The sequence below is a fragment of the Entelurus aequoreus genome, linkage group LG02, assembly GCF_033978785.1.
Source record: "Entelurus aequoreus isolate RoL-2023_Sb linkage group LG02, RoL_Eaeq_v1.1, whole genome shotgun sequence".
Taxonomy (NCBI): Eukaryota; Metazoa; Chordata; class Actinopteri; order Syngnathiformes; family Syngnathidae; genus Entelurus; species Entelurus aequoreus.
Window position 1 is genome coordinate 82,557,619 of NC_084732.1, and position 22,529 is coordinate 82,580,147.

Consider the following 22,529-nt stretch of genomic DNA (forward strand, 5'->3'; position numbering starts at 1 on the left):
CATCATTGATATATAAACTATCAGACTGCGTGGTCGGTAGTAGTGGGTTTCAGTAGGCCTTTAACTGCAGATAGAAACAAAAGAAATAAACCCCTGACTGGAAGGATAGACAGAAAATCCACAATACTATTAAACCATTGAAGCTAACTTAGCAACCGGACCTCACAGAGCTATGCTAAAAACATTAGCTATCCACCTACGCCAACCCTCATCTGCTCATCAACACCCATGCTCACCTGCGTTCCAGCGATCGACGGAGCGAAGAAGGACTTCACCCGATCATCCGTGCGGTCGGCGGCTAGCGTCGGATAGCGCGTCTGCTATCCAAGTCAAAGTCCTCCTGGTTGTGTTGCTGCAGCCAGCCGCTAATACACCGATCCCACCTACAACTTTCTTCTTTGCAGTCTTCATTGTTCATTAAACAAATTGCAAAAGATTCACCAACACAGATGTCCAGAATACTGTGGAATTTTGCGATGAAAACAGAGCTTTTTGTATTGGATACAATGTATCCGAATACTTCCGTTTCAACGAGTGACGTCACGCGCATACGTCATCATACATAGACGTTTTCAACCGGAAGTTTAGCGGGAAATTTAAAATGTCACTTTATAAGTTAACCCGGCCGTATTGGCATGTGTTGCAATGTTAAGATTTCATCATTGATATATAAACTATCAGACTGCGTGGTCGGTAGTAGTGGGTTTCTGTAGGCCTCTAAAATCCTTTCATTTTCTCAAAAATCGACAGTGCGCCTTATTACCCATGTACGCCTAAAGTACGGCATAATTCTGGTTGTGCTTACCAGCAATTTTATTTAGTACATGGTGTAATGATAAGTGTGACAAGTAGATGGCAGTCATACATAAGAGATATGGGTGGACTGCAATATGATGGCAGTAAACAACATCAAAACTTCAAATGTTCCATTGAGAACATATAACATTACACACAGCGCTCAAAAATCTGTCAAAATGTTTTTAGAACGACTTCGGTAAGCTATGAAGCCGCACGGCTTGATGGATTGTTGGCGAATTAAACATACAAGTATTATTACGGAGTGTGTATAAGGACCGCAAAATGGCACCTATTAGCAGACATATTACCTGGCGTTTTGTTTCGCAGTATTATGCAAAACCAACTTTTCTTACCTTCTGGTACCTGCTGATCTGTATTTGGGATCTGCATAAGTCCTGACAATTTGCGCGGTCCGCAATTGTAGTCCGTGCCGACTCCGTAATCATAAGCTTCTTTTATTCTCTCCCTTCTTATGTAGCATTCATCTTCCATAAACTAGCGTAAAGTTCTTACTTATATCTATCAGTAGACTAGCTATCAAAGCGCTAAAAACTATAGTGGGTTTACATAATTCACCCACGGAACTTTAGTTATTAGAGGGTTCCGGTCGGACAGTTTTTCACGGGACACGTTGATGTTGCATTTTTAAACCACGGATGAGGAGATGCTGCTCCGTTATTGATTGAAGTAAAGTCTGAATGTCATTAAAACAGTTAGCTCCATCTTTTGACACTTCTTCCACCCGCGTCCTTGCACGCTACACCGCTACAACAAAGATGACGGGGACAAGACGGTGAGCCACGTAAATAAGACCGCCCACAAAACAGCGCATCCTGAAGAGACGCTCAGAAAGCTACTTGAAGATGATCTGTAAAACATAATCTATGCAACATTTTGACCAAAGAACCACCATTACATGTTATGTAGACCACAAGGAAGTGTTTTACATTTAGAAAATGATCATAATATGTCCCCTTTAACGCCTTTTGTATGAAAAAAGACCTGAATAGACCCGCTCATTGGCGGTGCGCCCTATGGTCCGAAAAATACGGTACATACCTTAATTGTTTCCAAATGGTGCCTGTCACACGGCAGTAAAACGGCAGATCAAACAAAACAGAAATCATCGTCACGGACCCACTACCTGCGGAAGCTAGACTCAATAAGTCCACAGTGACATCCTGGAATTTACAAAACTCAAACAATACAAAAATAATTTCATTGAAAAATGAATACTACTGACAAAGACACTCGAAAACGTCTTAGCATAGTAGCTAATGCTAACAACGCTAGCTTCATTACTTTACCATAACACGTACAAATATGCATGGAAACACTCCAACAGACATCACACATGAGACGGTTTATTAAGTTAAAAAAAAAATGTTTTAGTTATATTGTAAAACTTACAAACTGCTTGGAGTGACAAACGAAGAATCCATACTAGTAGAAACGCTATGGATGCCCAAAACGGCAAATGTACTTCCGGTAGGTTTACAGCCCTTTGAGACACTTGTGATTTAGGGCTATATAAATAAACATTGATTGATTGATTGATTGATAGGTTCATAGCTCAGTCTTAACAGAAAGGCCATAGAGCCAACTCCAGCATCTGCAGTGAGCAAACTCGTCCAAAAGATGGCGCCATAGCACAAAGATGTTTTTTTTTTTTTAAATTAAATCCATAAATTAGCCGCACCATTTTTTTTTTAATAAGCCGAAATAATTAAATAAATCATTGGATAAGTAATTACATCGCAAAATAGTGAAATAAATAATGAATATTTAATTACTGAAATAAATAAATAAATGATTAAATTATTAAATGTACTTTTACATTGAACACGATCAATATGTTTAAATCCAATTATAATGAATCAATGAAAAATGTAAGTAATTATTTAAAGGTATATTTATAAAAAAAATTCAACCCTCCAGACTCAACCGCCGAACAAACTGCCTGAAAATTACAAAAACTCTGCTGAAACCTTTTGAAATCAAGGGTAAAAACTGCTCTGCCGGTGTAACACCGTGGTCGACTCACGCTAACAACGCTGCTGAAATGACATATTTCAGTCCTAACAACGCGATAATAATCAAAGTCAGGCTAAAAATTCAACAACGGTTAATTGTGAGAGCTCCACAGCCTCCCTCGGTGAACCTTGAAAACATTTTTCATACATCGCTGGAAGAATGATTAGAAATTACAGTGAATTAATTGTCGGATCCTCAGCAATCTATTAGAAGGCAACAGAATAAAGGCAAAACACGAGGACCCCAGCTGAACGGGCACGATAGCGCTGCAGCATGTACGAGCCATGGCAGGTAATTTCACTTAATAATTGTTTGTCTGACAGCAGCACGCAGCCTCCGACGGTTGCTTTGGGTAATGATAGTAACTCTGTGTACAAAGTCCACAAAGCCAATAAGAATGGCTAGGCTAACAATAGTGATGGAATGGAAAGAATGCAACACTTTGAAAGTGAGTATCCGCAACAAAAGCTCTGAGCTATCTACAAATTCCGCTGTGTAAAAACAGGGTTCTTTGTCGATATGTCAAATGTGAAAGGACAAATCGCCGAAAAGTTTGCAACTGGCTAAAAGTAAAAAAATGTAATTAAAAAAATGTGAGAGCGTGCACACACACACAAAAGCAGTCCGAGAGAAACAAACAACCAAGCGGTTGCAGTCTATAAAATCCGCTACACCTCCCTGATACCGAAGTACATGTCAAACTACTTCCTTAACGTAAATGACCGCCATAACCACAACACCAGGGGGAGCTCCACTAACCACGTTAAACCCAGATTCCGAACTAACAAAGGTCTTAACTCATTCTCTTTATATGCCACATCAATGTGGAATGCGCTCCCAACAGGTATAAAAGAAAGGGCATCTCTATCCTCCTTCAAAACCGCAATAAAAGTTCACCTCCAGGCAGCTAGAACCCTAAACTAACACCCTCCCCGGATTGCTAATAATCAAATGTAAACAATCAAATGCAGATTCTTTTTCTTATGCCTTCTGATCTCTCTCTCTCTCTCTCTCTCTATGTCCACTACTTGATGTCCATACCCCCACCCCTCCCTCCACACCCCTGATTGTAAATAATGTAAATAATTCAATGTGATTATCTTGTGTGATGACTGTATTATGATGATAGTATATATGATAGTATATATCTGTATCATGAATCAATTTAAGTGGACCCCGACTTAAACAAGTTGAAAAACGTATTCGGGTGTTACCATTTAGTGGTCAATTGTACGGAATATGTACTTCACTGTGCAACCTACTAATAAAAGTCTCAATCAATCAATCAAGTCATGCTGTTACCATAGGCCAGAGGTGTCCAAAGTGCGGCCCGGGGGCCATTTGCGGCCCGCAGCTAATCGTTTACCGGGCCCCCACACATTCTGCAAAAATTGCAAAATTGATAGTATTGCAAAAATTTTAAAAAACATATACAAAAAGTGGAATCTAATGAGAAAAAGTTGCAATGTTGACACAAAGCTGCCATGCAGGCTGTTTTTTTTTTCTTTTGTCTTTGTTTATTTTTATTTTTTTTGCCATTGCTCAAAAAAAAAAAAAGACAAAAAATCTCTGTTACAATGAATTATTACTTAAAAAAATGTCACTTTAAAATGTTTTATGTGGAAAAAATATTGCATATATTGTGTGGTTGCCATAAAAAAAACATCAAAGTTTTATTTGACAAAAGAGCATAATACAAACAAAATAATAGTTCAAACGTAAAATCGGCAGATATATCTGAAGTTGATCTCGTAATTTAAGTGTTAAAAGTAAAAAAAAACTAATAAAAATGTATCACTTTATGAGTGGGGGACCTTTTGGATCCATAATATATTTAGTAGGATTTTATTTAACATTTCACTGTGATTACTCAAAAATATCAAAGAATTAAAATCAATGGTGTCCTGCATTATTGATCTTTTAGGGCTCTAATTACTAAATACTGCATATTTCAGTTTTACTATAAAAAACAAAGTTGTCTTTGACAGAAAAGGCATAAAACCTTTTTTTTACTTTATATCAACCTGAAGTTGAAATAGAGATTTACTGTAAGCGTACAGTAAAAAATAATAATAATTTGACTTATTTTTTACATTTTAATGACTGAGACCCTTTATGGTCCCCGGGAGCCCTAAAGGTTAAAAAAAAAAAAAAAAAAATCCATATATTTTGTTAAGGTTTGAAAATGAAAAATATCAAAATGGCCCCCGCATGCTTACATTTTTCCGTGTGCGGCCCTCAGTGGAAAAAGTTTGGACACCCCTGCCATAGGCAGATGTAGGTAGAGTAGCCAAAAATTATAGTGCAGTAAAAGTACCTTAACGTGACTCAAGTGAAAGTAATAAACAGTCATCTGAATGAATACTTGAGTAAGAGTAAGTATTCTGTTATAAAAAATAAATAAAAAAAACTACTGTAAATTCCAGACTATAAACCGCTACATTTTTCCTAGATTTTAATCCCTGACACTTTTAAAACAGAGCGGCTTATTTATGGATGTTTTTATTTATTTATTTCGCCAAAGCCCATAACGTTTTTGCGCAGAGATGTCACCAACTGATGCATAGAGGAGTGGTCCACCCCTGGTCTTAGAACAGCCAACAGGTCCTCCACGAAAACTGATCCGTGGCCTCCTGATAACCTCGCCACGCAGGACAGGAGGCAGAGCAGAAAAGAGAAGTGGCAGATCAACTGGTTGTAGTACGACTTTGGTAAGCTATGAAGCCGCACCGCTTGATGGATTGTACTGTGCTTCAACATACGAGTATTATTATGGTGTGTGTGTATAAGGTAAGACATTTATGGCGTTTTGTTTCACAATATTATGCAAAAGCAACTTTTCTTACCTTCTGGTACCTGCTGATCTGTATTTGGGATCTGCATAAGTCCTGAAAATTTGCACGCTGCCGTCTTTGTAGTCCGTAGTCGATACGCTTCTTCTTTTTCTCTATCTTCTTGTTATGGGACATTCATCATCCACTGTTGCCATTTGTAATATAAAGTAGTGTAAAGTTCTTACTTATATCTGTCAGTAAACTCGCCATGAAAGCGCTAAAACATACCGGTATAGTGAGTTTACATTATTCACCCAAGAAACTTTAGTTATTAGAGAGTTCCGGTCGGACGGTTTTTCACGGGACACATTTCCTTGTTGTTGTTTCCGGATGAGGAGATGCTGCTCCGTTATTGATTGAAGTAAAGTGTGAATGTCATTAAAACAGTTAGCTCCATCTTTTGACACTTCTTCCACTCCCGTCCTTGCACGCTACACCCCTGCAACAAAGATGACGGGGAGAAGACGCTGCCGAAGGTGAGCCACGTAAACAAGACCGCCCACAAAACGGTGCATCCTGAAGCGACTGTCAGAAAGCGGCTTGAAGATGATCTGTAAAACATCAGCTATGCAACATTTTTACCAAACAACCACCATTACATGTTATGTAGACCGGAAGGAAGTGTTTTCACCTTATAATCCTGTGCTCCCTATGGTCCGGAAAATACGGTAGTGTTGCATTAAAATGACTCGGACGTGTACAACTTATCCAAAAAGTTAATTGAGTAAATGTAAGGGAGTAAAAGACGCACGTCACTACTCACCTCTGGCGATAGGCTACACATTGAGCTTAGGTTAGTAGCTAAACTTTGCTAAATCGTTATCATTAGCGGACCACACACAAAGCTATGGAGTGTGCACGTGAGTTACGTAAACCAGCGTATTTACATCATTACGTGCTAAAACCTGGAAAAGGGCCGGGTTTAGAACAGTTAAATACCGGGTTTAGAACAGTTAATGGTTAGACAACCATTCTCCCGAATTCCTCCCGATTTCCAGCCGGACTTAAGGCACGCCCCCTCCAGGTCCGTGCAGCCTGTCGTCACGTCCGCTTTTCCTTCATACAAACAGCGTGCCGGCCCAGTCACGTTATAACATCTACGGCTTTTGGAGAGTGCACAACTGCACACAACAACAAGAAGGAGACGAAGCAGAAGAATGAAGAAAAGACAGTCATGGCGACGACGAGTGACAGAGAATAGAACGAGGATGGACAATTCAAGCCTAAACTCACTCCTTGCCTGCAAATTAAATTTCACAGATGCTGCCCATACCTATGCTCCTTCAAAGGCTGTGCTACTGGCTGCAAAGCATTGCACTTTCAAATACAACAATGAGTAGAGGAGTGTTATGTGTGTATATGTGTGAATAAATGAACATTGAAATTTAAGTATTTATTTTATTTTTATATATATATATATATATATATATATATATATATATATATATATATATATATATATATATATATATATATATATATATATATATATATATATATGTGGTAAAATACATATATATATATAGCTAGAATTCACTGAAAGTCAAGTATTTATTTTATTTATATATATATATATATATATATATATATATATATATATACATATATATATATATATATATATATATATATATATATATATATATATATATATATATATATATATATATATATATATATATATATATATATATATATATATATATATATATATATATATATATATAAGAAATACTTGAATTTCAGTGAATTCTAGCTATAAATATACTCCTCCCCCCCTTAACCCCGGCCCCGCCCACCCCGACCCCGCCCCCCAATCTCCCGAATTCGGAGGTCTCAAGGTTGGCAAGTATGCTCCAGGCATCCGCGTAAAGGTGTGCAAGCAGACCCTTTAACGCAGGGGTCCCCAAACTTTTTGACTCGGGGGCCGCATTGGGTTAAAAAAATTTGGCCGGGGGCCAGGCTGTGTATATATACTGTGTATATATATATATATATATATATATATATATATATATATATATATATATATATATATATACATATATATATATATATATATATATATATATATATATATATACATTGTCTTTATAATCCGTTTTGTCATTTAACATCAATTAACATTGATGTTCATCAACATTTAACATTGTCACGTTATCGATGGGAAAATTCATTTTTAGACAATATGATTTGCCTGAGCAGAGAATGGATTAGAAAGGAAAGATTAAAAAAGAAATAAATAAATAAAAAAATATTTTTTATTTTATTTTTTTAACTGGGGACTTCCTGTGGGCCGGATTTTGGATGCTGGGGGGCCGGATCCGGCCCGCGGGCCCTAGTTTGGGGACCCCTGCTTTAATGAAACCCTGTCATGAAATGATGACTGTGAACTCTCACACGTTCACCTGCCGACCTCAAACTGTTTTGTTTTTTTTTAGCGATTCGTCAATAGTATTTCCATTTTTCCGCGTCAGCAATGCGGGCTCCATCAGACAGGACACCCATGGTTTGGCGCAATCACCGGCAACAACATAAGCACAATCATAATAGATCGTGACTGATTGGGAAGACCACAAAGAGCCTGAGTCGTGCTGCAAAACCTCATCACGTGACTGGATCTGAATGACTGTCTTGTGTGCAACAAAGAACGACACGACAAACGGCCTGCATGTTGTTTATTGGTACCAACAAAATGCTGTTTACAAAAGTTACACTTGGCCACTGATATTACAGTAAAATACAGCGGCCCCAGACTTTTATGGGGAGTTTAACTCAATGTTATTCCCCATTTAGAGAAACACTGAGTTATAAAAGTGTCAAGAGATGATATGTATTCTTCACTCTTATGTTTACAAAGCTCACTTGGGAGTCAATGTTTAAAAGGAGACTATCCAGCACTTTTCATTTGGCGAACATAGAAACCTTCATTACAGAAAGTGTCAATAATTAACCTCGGTAATTAAATCATCCACATTACGCGGCAGCTTTAGACACTTTTAACTCTGAAAAAGAGCCCGACTCGGGGGTCTCTCGATTCCATATTGATATTGCATACACTGCAAAAAGTCAGTGGTCAAAAACAAGAAAAAAAAATACAAAAATTAGGGGTATTTTATTTGAACTAAGCAAAATTATCTGCCAATAGAACAAGAAAATTTGGCTTGTCAAGGCTTTCCAAAACAAGTCAAATTAGCTAACCTCAATAAACCCAAAAATACCTTAAAATAAGTATATTCTCACTAATAACAAGTGCACTTTTCTTGTTAGAAAAAAAAAATTAGACCTCTTTGCTCAATATGTTGAAAAATATTCTTAAATGAAGTAAATGCTAGTGCCATTATCTTGACATAATGACATGCGCTCGGCATTACATTTCTTGAAACCAGCAAACTTATACTAAAAACTAGTTTATTGTTCTTAAAGGCCTACTGAAACCCACTACTACCGACCACGCAGTCTGATAGTTTATATATCAATGATGAAATCTTAACATTGCAACACATGCCAATACGGCCGGGTTAACTTATAAAGTGCAATTTTAAATTTCCCGCCACACTTGTGGTTGAAAACGTCTAGATATGATTACGTATGCGCGTGACGGAAACCGTTGATACGGAAGTATTGGTACCCCATTGAATCCAATACAAAAAGCTCTGTTTTCATCTCAAAATTCCACAGTATTCTGGACATCTGTGTTGGTGAATCTTTTGCAATTTGTTTAATGAAATGCAAAGAAGAAAGTTGTAGGTGGGATCGGTGTATTAGCGGCAGACTACAGCAACACAACCAGGAAGACAGATATGGATAGCAGACGCACTAGCCGCCGAACTCACCTTAACTTCCTCCGTCTTGCCGACCGCATCTGTGATCGGGTGAAGTCCTTCGTCGCACCGTCGATCGCTGGAACGCAGGTGAGCACGGGTGTTGATGAGCAGATGAGGGCTGGCTGGCGTAGGTGGATAGCTAATGTTTTTAGCATAGCTCTGTGAGGTCCGGTTGCTAAGTTAGCTTCAATGGCGTCGTTAGCAACAGCATTGTTAACCTTCGCCAGGCTGGAAAGCATTAACCGTGTATTTACATGTCCATGGTTTAATAGTATTGTTGGTCTTCTGTCTATCCTTCCAGTCAGGGATTTATTTATTTTGTTTCTATATGCAGTTAAGCACGATGCTATCACGTTAGCTCCGTAGCTAAAGTGTTTCGTCGATGTATTGTCGTGGAGATAAAAGTCACTGTGAATGTCCATTTCGCGTTCTCGACTCTCATTTTCAAGAGGATATAGTATCCGAGGTGGTTTAAAATACAAATCCGTGATCCACAATAGAAAAAGGAGAGAGTGTGGAATCCAATGAGCCAGCTTGTACCTAAGTTACGGTCAGAGCGAAAAAAGATATGTCTTGCACTGCATTCTAGTCCTTCACTCTAACGTTCCTCATCCACGAATCTTTTATCCGCGCTCAAATTGTCAAATCGTCGCTTTCTCGGTCCGAATCGCTCTAGCTGCATTGAAAACAATAGGAAAATGTGAGGAGCCTTTCAATTGACTACGTCACGCTACTTCCGGTAGGGGCAAGGCTTTTTTTTATCAGATACCAAAAGTTGCGATCTTTATCGTCGTTGTTAGTGAATTGAAGTGAAGTGAATTACATTTATATAGCGCTTTTTCTCAAGTGACTCAAAGCGCTTTACATAGTGAAACCCAATATCTAAGTTACATTCAAACCAGTGTGGGTGGCACTGGGAGCAGGTGGGTAAAGTGTCTTGCCCAAGGACACAACGGCAGTGACTAGGATGGCGGAAGCGGGGATCGAACCTGGAACCCTCAAGTTGCTGGCACGGCCACTCTACCAACCGAGCTATACCGCCCCACACAGAGTTGTTCTGTACTAAATCCTTTCAGCAAAAATATGGCAATATCGCAAAATTATCAAGTATGACACATAGAATGGATCTGCTATCCCCGTTTAAATAAAAAAAATATAATTTCAGTAGGCCTTTAATGGAAAGGCAACAAGGTTTCCTAGCCGCTCAGGCAAATCATATTGTCTAAAAATGCATTTTTCCATCGATAACATGACATCATCGCGCCAAGTGCGTGCTCTTTCAGTCAATTAGTGTGCATATATACAGCCCGGCCCCTGGCCCAAATTTTTTTTATTGTAATTTTGAAGAATTTATCTGAATGTGCATGAACTATTTCTGTTCTGTTCAACTGTACTACTATATGAGTACGTATTTTCTATTGTTTCATTGAAAATAAAACACAGCAAAGTCAATTTGGCTGTCATCTGTTTTAATATGAGACACAATTGTGTCAAAGTCATGATTTTTTTTCTTCATGCTTGAAGTAAGAAATTATGACTTTAAAAAAGTAGTTTTATACTTGTGAGTGTTGATGACACAGCTTTGCAACAGTTGATGTTCTAGTTTCAAGCATGTTTTACTCAATATAGGTCATAAAATCTCAGCAACAAGCTATAATATCTTACTGAGATAATTTAGGACCAAAACACTTAAAACAAGTAAAACACTCTAACATAAAATCTGCTTAGTGAGAAGAATTATCTTATCAGACAGAAAATAAGCAAATATCACCCTTATTTGAGATATTTAATCTTACTTAGATTTCAGTTTTTGCAGTGTATCGGTTCCATATCATAAAAAAAAACCAAATATCGCATGATATCGACTTGCTTCTAAAACATCCGATACAAGCTCTGATACAGGCAGCCCTGCAGTGGGTTTACTTGTGCAGACCTGGACAGTACCGTATTTTCCGGACCATAGGGCGCTTCGGCTTATAAGGCGCACTGCCGATAAACGGGTCTAGTGAGGTTTATTTTCATACAAGACGTGCACTGGATTATAAGGCACTTTAACTTAAAAACAGCATAAGTCCGTCACAAGGTTAGCGTTCTTCATACCCCACCATTGTTCCCTAAAAAAATTGAAATCGTTCAAGCCTTTTCTAACGTTCCACAGTATAAAATATTCAATACTGATATCGTATTGTATAGGATTGATATCATTAGAGGTCAACACACAACCCAGCACGCACAACACATTGATACAACGTTGATTATACATTCATGACCTTTAAAACTGAATGGAAGTCGCATCCTCGCAGTCCCACTGTCAGACACGGCACAGGAGCCCAGCGTGCAGGTTTAACAAGATTTTCAACAGTTTTCTCCAGACTTTTTAGTCTCACCAATCCTCCTCCTCCTCCTCTCTGCTCCCGGCCGCCTACTGTTAAAGACAACAGATGATTAGATTAACACGTACCACCTGTGAAATCTAATCACTTGCCAGCTGTGTCTCGCCGTCAGCACAGGCCCTGCCCCTGCCCGATGGCGCTCGTCCTCAGTACCATGGACAGCGGCAGTGACTTTTCCTCCTGCAAGCAGCGCCGACTACACCTCCCCCCACACTGACTTTGAAACAACGTTGTGAAATAGTTGTATTTGTAAATTGAGACAATGTTGGTCGGGGAAATGACCAAATTTCAATGGTCAACTTAAACGTCACAACCTGACATTGAATAAATGTTCTCAAAAAGCATGTTGTTTCAACCTATTGGTGTTGTAAAATATTGGTTGGAAAATGACCAAAATTCAATGGTCAAATCAACCAAACCATTTTTGAATCTCTGCAAAACTAAAATAATGCTATTTGGTAACAGTAGAAGAGAAAGTCAAACACAAATACAAAGATAGAATATATTGAAAAGGTAAAAGAAAACGCATTTGTGGGTGTAATAATAGGTGATAAAATTAACTGGGAATGTCTTGTAAAATATTTACAACATAAAGTAGCAAGAAACACGTCAATAAAGAATAAAGCTAAAAATGTTCTGGACCAAAAATCACTTCATATTTACCATATTTGAGTTATTGTGTAGAAATATGTGGAAACAACTACAAAAATGTGCTTCATTCACTAACTGTGTTACAAAAAAAGATCAATTAGAATAGTACATAATGTTGGATATAGAGAACATACAAACCCTTTATTTATTGAATCACAATTCTTGAAATTCAACGATTTGGTGCATTTGCAAACAGTTAAAATTATGTAAAATTATGTATCCTGCTACCGAAGAATGTACAACAACTCTTCTCAACAAAAGAAGGGAAATATAACCTTAGAGGTAAATCGAATACAAAACATTTGTATGCTCGTACAACACTTAAAACCTTTAGTATATCAGTATGTGGAATTAAATTATGGAATGGATTAACCAAAGAAATTGACTGTGTTCACAAAGTACACAGAACAAGAATCTTGAAAAGTTTTATTTTTATTTAAAAAATGTTTTATTGAGACTAATATTATGTATGTATTTAATATTTGTTTGTTTACTGTGGTATATTATTTATTAACAAGGAAATTGCTATGGTATGAAAAGGGGTAGGATTATATATATATATATATATATATATATATATATATATATATATATATATATATATATATATATATATATATATATATATATATATGTTTATTTAAAATAGGGACAGATACAGAAACATAGACATCTGAAACAGTTGTATGCATGTTTGTCGCCAAAGCTAATTTACAACACTTGTCCCCAACAACAACAACAACAACAACAACACAGATCCAACATCATTAAAATATGAAAATAAAAAATAGAATAAGGCAAAGATGAGCCAATAATAATGATCATAGTAATAATACAGACAAAGTGCAAACTGGATAAAAGCCAATAATAATAATAACACAGACAAAGTGCAGACTAGATCAATTAAGCTCATCTTCTTCCTACTACGTTTCGGACGTGCTGTAATGAAACAACTGGAAATGTGTGATGCATTACATTGTATCGTATGCATGTTCCAAATAAACTGAAACTGAGCTGAACGTCAGAAGCCAACATTGATTAAACGTTGTCAAAAAGCATGTTGCTCCAACGTTAGGTTTGAGTTGCACAACGTCAGGACCTAATTCAACAAGTTCTCAGCATTGTTTTAATGTCTTGTGGCTGCTGGGAAGGCTCTAATATCGGTATCATAACAGAAGGGAAAAACGTGTGAGGGTACACCCTGGTAACGTCCAGATCGTCTTAACATGTACTTGAAATAAAGACTTTTCTCATGCTCGTTGCATAATTCCTCATAATCACGGGTATTTAGTTTATATGGTTCAGTGGGCTGGGCCGTCATATTCCATGCCAGTTTCAGATATTCAAACAAAACACTGGCGTCTCACTTCCCCTGCAGGATCCCCCGGAAAACAACTGAACCGCATGCAGTTGCAGCCCACCGGACACACTTGACTGAATAGAAAAGGTCAATGAGCACAATTCTTACAATGCTGGACTGAATACGGTTGTTGTCCTGTTGTGTACCTTTTGTGTAGGTGACGTATGGCATATTGAAATAATTGCCAACCCCTTGATCGCAATCCACCAGTCAATCTTCGGGCTTTGCCGGTAAATTCCAAAAATGTTAAAAAAAAAGAGAGATCACATCAGTGCCCTCCCCTTCCACGACGTCACCAACCTGTCAACATGTACAGTACGGGCCAAAAGTTTGTACACACCTTTTCATTTCAATGCGTTTTCATTATTTTCATGACTATTTACATTGTAGATTGTCACTGAAGGCATCAAAACTATGATCAAAACCCTTTCAGGTGACTACCTCTTGAAGCTCATGGAGAGAATGCCAAGAGTGTGCAAAGCAGTCATCAGAACAAAGGTGGCTATTTTAAAGAAACTAGAATATAAAACGTCTTTTCAGTTATTTCACCTGTTTTTCTTAAGTACATAACTCCACATGTGTTCATTCATAGTTTTGATGCCTTCAGTGACAATCTACAATGTAAATAGTCATGAAAATAAAGAAAACCCAAGGTGTGTCCAAACTTTTGGCCCGTACTGTATGCATTTTGACCCTTTAAGACGCTTGAACGAGGGGCCGCACCTGGCTAAATTGAGGCCCTAAGCAAAATTCTATTTGTTTTGGATTAAAGCAAAATTCAGGGGAAAATAGTTATTCGATAATGTATGTTTTTGTGTGCAAAAATGAGTTAGTTTAGTAAGTTTGATCCTGTCGCAATCCTCACCGGGGATTGAACCCGGTATGTCTGTATAGTGGTCAACAGGGGTAAACGAAAACACACGCAAAGTTATTTCAAAATAAATCTTTAGATAATTACAAAAATGTGTCATTAACTAGAATTAGAATGACACAAAATTCTGAATTTTGAGGACAAAAATGGATGTGTTCCATTTTGTTTAAATATTTACAAAAATGTGTCATTAACTAGAATTAGAATGACAAAATTCTAAAAATTCTGAATTTTGAGGTTCAAAAATGGATGTGTTCCATTTTGTTTAAATATTTACAAAAATGTGTCATTAACTATAATTAGAATGAAAAAATTTAAAAATTTCTGAATTTTGAGGACAAAAATGAATGTATTCCATTTTGTAATGAGGTTGTGACGTAACAAAATGTGGAGAAAGTGAATACTTTCCGGATGCATTGCAGCACTACAGATTTATAGAGTTGTGTTTTCTTGTATTGCATGTGTTTTGGGGTTGCTCAAAAAGGTTCATTGTGTCTTCACATTCATATGTTCTTAACGTAAATGACCGCCAGGGGGAGCTCCACTAACCACGTTAAACCCAGATTCCGATCTAACAAAGGTCTTAACTCATTCTCTTTCTATGCCACATCAATATGGAATGCACTCCCAACAGGTGTAAAAGAAAGGGCATCTCTATCCTCCTTCAAAACCGCACTAAAAGAACACCTCCAGGCAACTTCAACCCTAAACTAACACCCTCCCTTCCTCATCATACCTCTTCGGATTGAAAATAATCAAATGTAAACAATCAAATGTAGACACTTTTTCTTATAATTTCTGATCTCTCTCTCCGTGTCCAATACTTGCTGTACATATCCTACCAAGTCAGTCCTACACTGTTCCGATGTCAATTTCTCTGATGATGCAATTGTTGATGACAACCAAACTTACATGCACATTTTTTGTTAAAAGAAACCACATTTCTGAATTGTTTGTCATTCATGTTGAACAGACTAGTAATATAAATACTTCAAGTGTACGTTAGGTCAGGAAAAACCACAGAAGCTATTTAATCCCGACAAGCCTAGCCGAGTGTCTAAATCCGTGAGTTTTAGGTGTAACTGTACAAGCGTAGCCTAAAACAGTAGCATGTTTACATAAAAATGCTAACACTTAGCATGTGTGCTAACGATAGCATGATAACAGTCAGAATGTTTCATATACCAAGTTTTATGACTATGGTGTATGGCTGTAGAAATAGAAAAAAAAGGTGTACAATTAGATGAAAAAGTTAGCACGCTTAAATTAGCTTGCTGGCATGCTATCGTTTGCTTGCTAACAGTTAACAAGTGTCACATACCAAGTTATATGACCTTGGGGTAAATGGTAGCAAAACCAGCTCAAAAAGTTAGCAAGCTAATGTTAGCATGTTAGCAAGCTTACGTAACCATGCTAACAGTTAGCTTGTGTCACATACCAAGTTATATGACTCAAAGATGTAAGGCTGGGGATTTAGAGTAAAAAGTGTAAAATTAGCTAAAAAAAAAGCTTGCACTTTAATCTTAGCATGCGTGCTAACAGAGTAACAAGTGTCACATACCAGGAAACCTGCGAAACAGGCTTGTAGGGATGACATAGCCTCTGTGGTTTTTCCTGACCTAACGTATATATAACGGATGTATAACGGATAAACCACAGAAACCTCGGCTATAAATACTCAGTGGCCTAGTGGTTAGAGTGTCCGCCCTGAGATCGGTAGGTCGCGAGTTCAAACCCCGGGCCGAGTCATACCAAAGACTATAAAAATGGGACTCATTACCTCCCTGCTTGGCACTCAGCATCAAGGGTTGGAATTGGGGGTTGAATCACCCAAAATTATTCCTGGGCGCAGCCACCGCTGCTGCTCACTGCTCCCCTCACCTCCCAGGGGGGTGAACAAGGGGATGGGTCAAATGCAGAGGACAAATTTCACCACACCTAGTGTGTGTGTGACAATCATTGGTACTTTAACTTAACTAACTTCACTTTAACTTCAAGTAAGTCAATTTAAATGATAACAAAGTAATACATTCATAAATATTCAACAAATTGTCATAAATACTGCAGCAATACAGCGCATTTAAGAATGCGGGAAAAAGGACTTTCTTGTGTGGACGGTCAAAATTCCGGGTGTTTGTGAATGCAACCTCGCTCGCCGTAACCGTCATTGATTAACGTGGACCCCGAGACACGATAATGGTGTTGACAAATTAGTGACAAAAGCCTTGATCCAATGGGTGTTGTTGATAATCAGTTAATCGACCTGGGGTCTAGTGAGTATGGAAGCCAACTACCGTATTTTCCGGACCATAGGGCGCACCGGATTATAAGGCGCACTGCCGATGAATGGTCTATTTTTGATCTTTTTTCATATATTAGGCCGGATTATAGGGCGATTTAAAGGAGTCATATTATTATTATTATTATTTTCTAAATTGAAAACAATTCCTTGTGGTCTGCAACAGGGGTCGCCAACCTTTTTTGCACCACGGACCGGTTTAATGTTGCCATTAATTTCAGAGACCGGCTTTCCACTTGTGCCAGATAAACACAGCAAGAATAAGTGCATGAAAAATACAACTCACTCTAACGCTGAATTAGTGTTTCTTTGCAATGAGATGCAGATGGAAATCAGCCTTTGGCTACAATCTGTCACTTTTCTATTTGATATCTTCATTAATGTGCATTGTATCATGTCACAAAGTTATAAATGAAACAGTCTGGTGTGGATGAACTTGACTGGCCTGCACAGAGTCCTGACCTGAACCCGACAGAACATCTTTGGGATGAATTAGAACGGATACTGAGATCCAGGCCTTCTCGACCAACATCCCCAATGCGCTTTTGGAGGAATGGTGGAAAATTCCTATAAACACACTCCGCAACCTTGTGGACAGCCTTCCCAGAAGAGTTGAAGCTGTAATAGCTGCAAAAGGTGGACCGACATCATATTGAACCCTATGGGTTAGGAATGGGATGGCACTTCAAGTTCATATGTGAGTCAAGGCAGGTGGCCAAATACTTTTTGCAATATAGTGTATGTCTGCAATAATATTGTAACGTTATGCAAGTCTCCTATTAAGGTTAGGTAGGCAGGGTAGATGAGCACGGCCAGCTCATTTGTGCTGAATTATTATTAAGAGAACACCTTCAAAGTACTGAACTAACATCTTGACAGGTCATGCAAGCATTAGTTTTGCTTACAATTTCGTTGTACAATGTACAATGACAATAAAGATATATTATATTATATATTATATTGTACTTTATACTATATATTATATCTTTATATTATATATTATACTGTACTTTATTGTATGTTGTACTTTATTATTGCCAGTTGCTAAAATGCCAACCAAACAAAGTCCAAAATAAAGATTTTTAATGAGGGAAAGTTGTCCAGATTTGATGACGTTGCTATGGCAACCTTTACACAAATCCCTTCTGGTAAAGAACTTTCAGACTTTTCTTACTTTCGCTCTAATCTCACCCACTCGTTGGCATCTTTTAAAGGGCACCTTCTATTCAGCACATTTTTTCTAACCGAATATCAGGAGTTTCTACCACAGAGTATTTACAAACTCCTCTATTTACAAACTTTTAGATGGAGCCAAATAACCCTCTGTGTGCGAACCATGTCTCTGTGTATGAAAGCTTCATTCATTCATTCATTCATTGTGTTGTCCCTCCTGCAGGCAAAAAGCAGGGTGCAGCATATTTGGGGTGGCGGTACACTCTTAGACTACGTTTACGGATTTCGTAAATGAACAAGGAAATCTCTACTACTACTACAAAATAAAATAAAAGTCGCCACCGTGGATGTGGTCGTCACACCTCGAAAATGAGTGTGTGGAGGGGGGCGTGGCCTGCGGACCTGCAGCGAAGCGGGGTGTGCCAGGACCGGCTTCGAGATCAGCGACAGGTGTGTAGATGGCCCACCTGGGCCTGGTTATCTAATCACCTGTCGCTCTGTTAAAAGGCAGCAGCCGGGGAGGAGAGAGGTGGTGGAGCTGGAGCGAGAGCGAGAGAGAGACAGCCACAAACAAACAAACACTTGCTGAAAAGCACAACCGAAAGACTTTATTGAAAAATAAAACAGCATTGTAAACCGGAAACCTGAACTGTCATGTCAGCGCTTGGTGGTCCGAGGAACCCGGAGGAGAGAAACCTCCACAGAGTGTTTTTCGGTGAAAATAAATCAAGGTATTATTATGTATGAATGGATTTATACAGTGTAATACAGGGGTCCTCAAACGTTTTGACTCGGGGGCCGCATTGGGTTAAAAAAATTTGGCCGGGGGCCGGGTGGGCTGTGTGTGTGTGTGTATGTATATATATATATACATATATATATATATATATATATATATATATATATATATATATATATATATATATATATATATATATATATATACACTACCGTTCAAAAGTTTGGGGTCACATTGAAATGTCCTTATTTTTTAAGGAAAAGCACTGTACTTTTCAATGAAGATAACTTTAAACTAGTCTTAACTTTAAAGAAATACACTCTATACATTGCTAATGTGGTAAATGACTATTCTAGCTGCAAATGTCTGGTTTTTGGTGCAAAATCTACATAGGTGTATAGAGGCCCATTTCCAGCAACTATCACTCCAGTGTTCTAATGGTACAATGTGTTTGCTCATTAGCTCAGAAGGCTAATTGATGATTAGAAAACCCTTGTGCAATCATGTTCACACATCTGAAAACAGTTTAGCTCGTTACAGAAGCTACAAAACTGACCTTCCTTTGAGCAGATTGAGTTTCTGGAGCATCACATTTGTGGGGTCAATTAAACGCTCAAAATGGCCAGAAAAAGAGAACTTTCATCTGAAACTCGACAGTCTATTCTTGTTCTTAGAAATGAAGGCTATTCCACAAAATTGTTTGGGTGACCCCAAACTTTTGAACGGTAGTGTATATATATATATATATATTAGGGTTGTACGGTATACCTGTATTAGTATAGTACAGCGATACTAGTGAATCATATTCGGTACTATACCGCCTCTGAAAAGTACCGGTTCCGCAGACCTGGTGTTGGAGGGCTATTTAAACCAGTCTTCCTTCAATGTTGGTTGTAGGATCATTGTAAATGTTTAGTGTCTTGTTTGTCGGACTTATGCAGATCCCAAATACAGATCAGCAGGTACCAGAAGGTAAGAAAAGTTGCTTTTGCATAATATTGCGAAACAAGACACCAGAGAATATGTCTTACCTTATACACACACCATATTAATACTCGTATGTTGAAGCACAGTACAATCCATCAAGCGGTGCGGCTTCATAGCTTACCAAAGTCGTACTAAAACATTTTGATAGATTTTTGAGCGCCGTGAGGAATGTTCTATATTTTCAATGGAACATATAAAATGTTGGTGTTGTTTACTTGAGTCATATTGCAGTCTACATGTATCTCTTATGTTTGACTGCCATCTACTGGTCACACTTATCATTACACCATGTACCAAATAAAATAGCTTTGAGGTCGGTAAGAAAAAACAGAATTATTCCGTACATTAGGCGCACCGGGTTATAAGGCGCACTGTCGAGAATTGAGGGGGAAAAAAGGATTTTAAGTGCGCCTTATAGTCCGGATAATACGGTATTATCATTAGTGAAATAACAGAACCCATGCAACACTCCAAGAAGACATTTCAAATAAACACCGCTAGGCATGGGTACCGATTTTGGTATTATCGGCATCGACCAAATTATGTCTGTACTACCATGTGTCGATTCGCGTAAAATCAAATATTGCTACATGTCCATATCTTATATCAATTTCACGTCTGATTGCAGACAACAGCTCAAACACGTGGCGAGGAAACAATCACTTAAGCAGCACTTAGAGCGCACTCCTTTAAAGGTAGGTAATGTTGCAATTGTCTATGCCAACAAAGAAAGTATGCCGGATAGAAGTTGCTTGAACGTAAAGGAACGCTGCACCAAAATGCGCTGGCTTGATGCTAATTTACATTGGCTTTGCCATATAAATGCTACTGATTAGCAATCAGCAATTTTACATGGCGATATCGACACCTCCAAATGTCAGAATATGTACCCAAAAATTCCCTCGAAACTACAGATGTCCGATAATATCGGACTGCCGATATTATCGGCCGATAAATGCTTTAAAATGTAATATCGGAAATTATCGGTATCGGTTTCAAAAAGTAAAATGTATGACTTTTTAAAACGCCGCTGTACAGACTGGTACACGGACATAGGGGGAAGTACAGAGCAGTTGCGTCTCCCAGTCATACTTGCCAACCCTCCCGATTTTCCCAGGAGACTCCCGAATTTCAGTGCACCTCCCGAAAATCTCCCGGGGCAACCATTCTCCCGAATTTCTCCGGATTTCCACCCAGACAACAATATTGGGGGCGTGCCTTGAAGGCACTGCATTTGCGTGCTGGCCCAATCACGTAATATCTAAGGCTTTTCACACACACAAGTGAATGCAAGGCATACTTGGTAAACAGCCATACAGGTCACACTGAGGGTGACCGTATAAACAACTTTAACACTGTTACAAATATGCGCCACACTGTGAACCCACACCAAACAAGAATGACAAACACATTTCGGGAGAACATCCGCACCGTAACACAACATAAACACAACAGAACAGAACAAATACCCAGAACCCCTTGCAGCACTATGCAGCATTATCGGACATCTCTACTCAAAACCAAGGCTGAGCGTGTTTAACGCGGTACACACGAGAACCGTCACAAAGTTAACATCTACTCCGGGAGAGCTATAAATTAAAAAGGATAAAGCCACAGGTAGCCTGACCTTTGGAAACATTTTGGACCAAGAACTAGAACATTTGTCATTTTCTAATTAAGTTTGGTGGCAAAAGAATATCCTGTGTGCCTACAGTCTGTGGTAAAATGGCTCTCTATCAGTGTGAAATTATTACAAAGGTATGATTAATTAATGAAAATATGAACCAGGTGCCTGGGGTAATTTATCATACAGAACACGCCATGACTCATTTCATTGCAATATCAGAGAGGAAGTAACTTAGGCTGATTAAAATGCTGTACGTAGACCATTTCGAAGGAATTATGCTCCTAATCATGCTATTTGTTTGTATGTTGTTGCAGATGCAGAAAATTTTGTTTTTACGTCAAGTCCTCCTATAAGACCTGCATTTGAATGTTCTCGGACGACTCTCGTTTAATGGAAAGATATTATCAGATACTGTAGAACCGTTCTGTTCCCACTGGTACAAGCTCTGCCATCCCGCATGCACACCCTCAACAATTCCCTCTTCAATAAAAGTCTGTAGATCATGGCCACCATCTTAATTAGAGAGTAACTGTGGGAGTACAACTCTGTTAAGATTCAGATAAGAAAGAGGGAGGCTGAGATAAAACCTTTAGAACAATTCTCCTACATGAGATGAACAGGAATATTAATGTACTGGTAATAAAGTGCAGAAAGTTAACTAATAATGTCCTTAGCGTAGCCGCAAATGGGGCCTGATCTAAGATCCAAATAAGTGTTGTAGCGTGTTCAAACTATAACTTTGCACATCCTTTTATTTTATTTATGTTTTCATTTTTTTTTGCCTTTTGGTTCGGTACCCTTTGGGACTGTGCGACTTCTGCGGTGCTTTTTTGTGAACTTCTGGATCTGCCTCCAGGGAGCCTTTTGGACATGGAGACCAGCTACTGGGTCTCTGCCACACCAGAGTCCGTTTGGAGAGACTGGAGGAGATGCGGA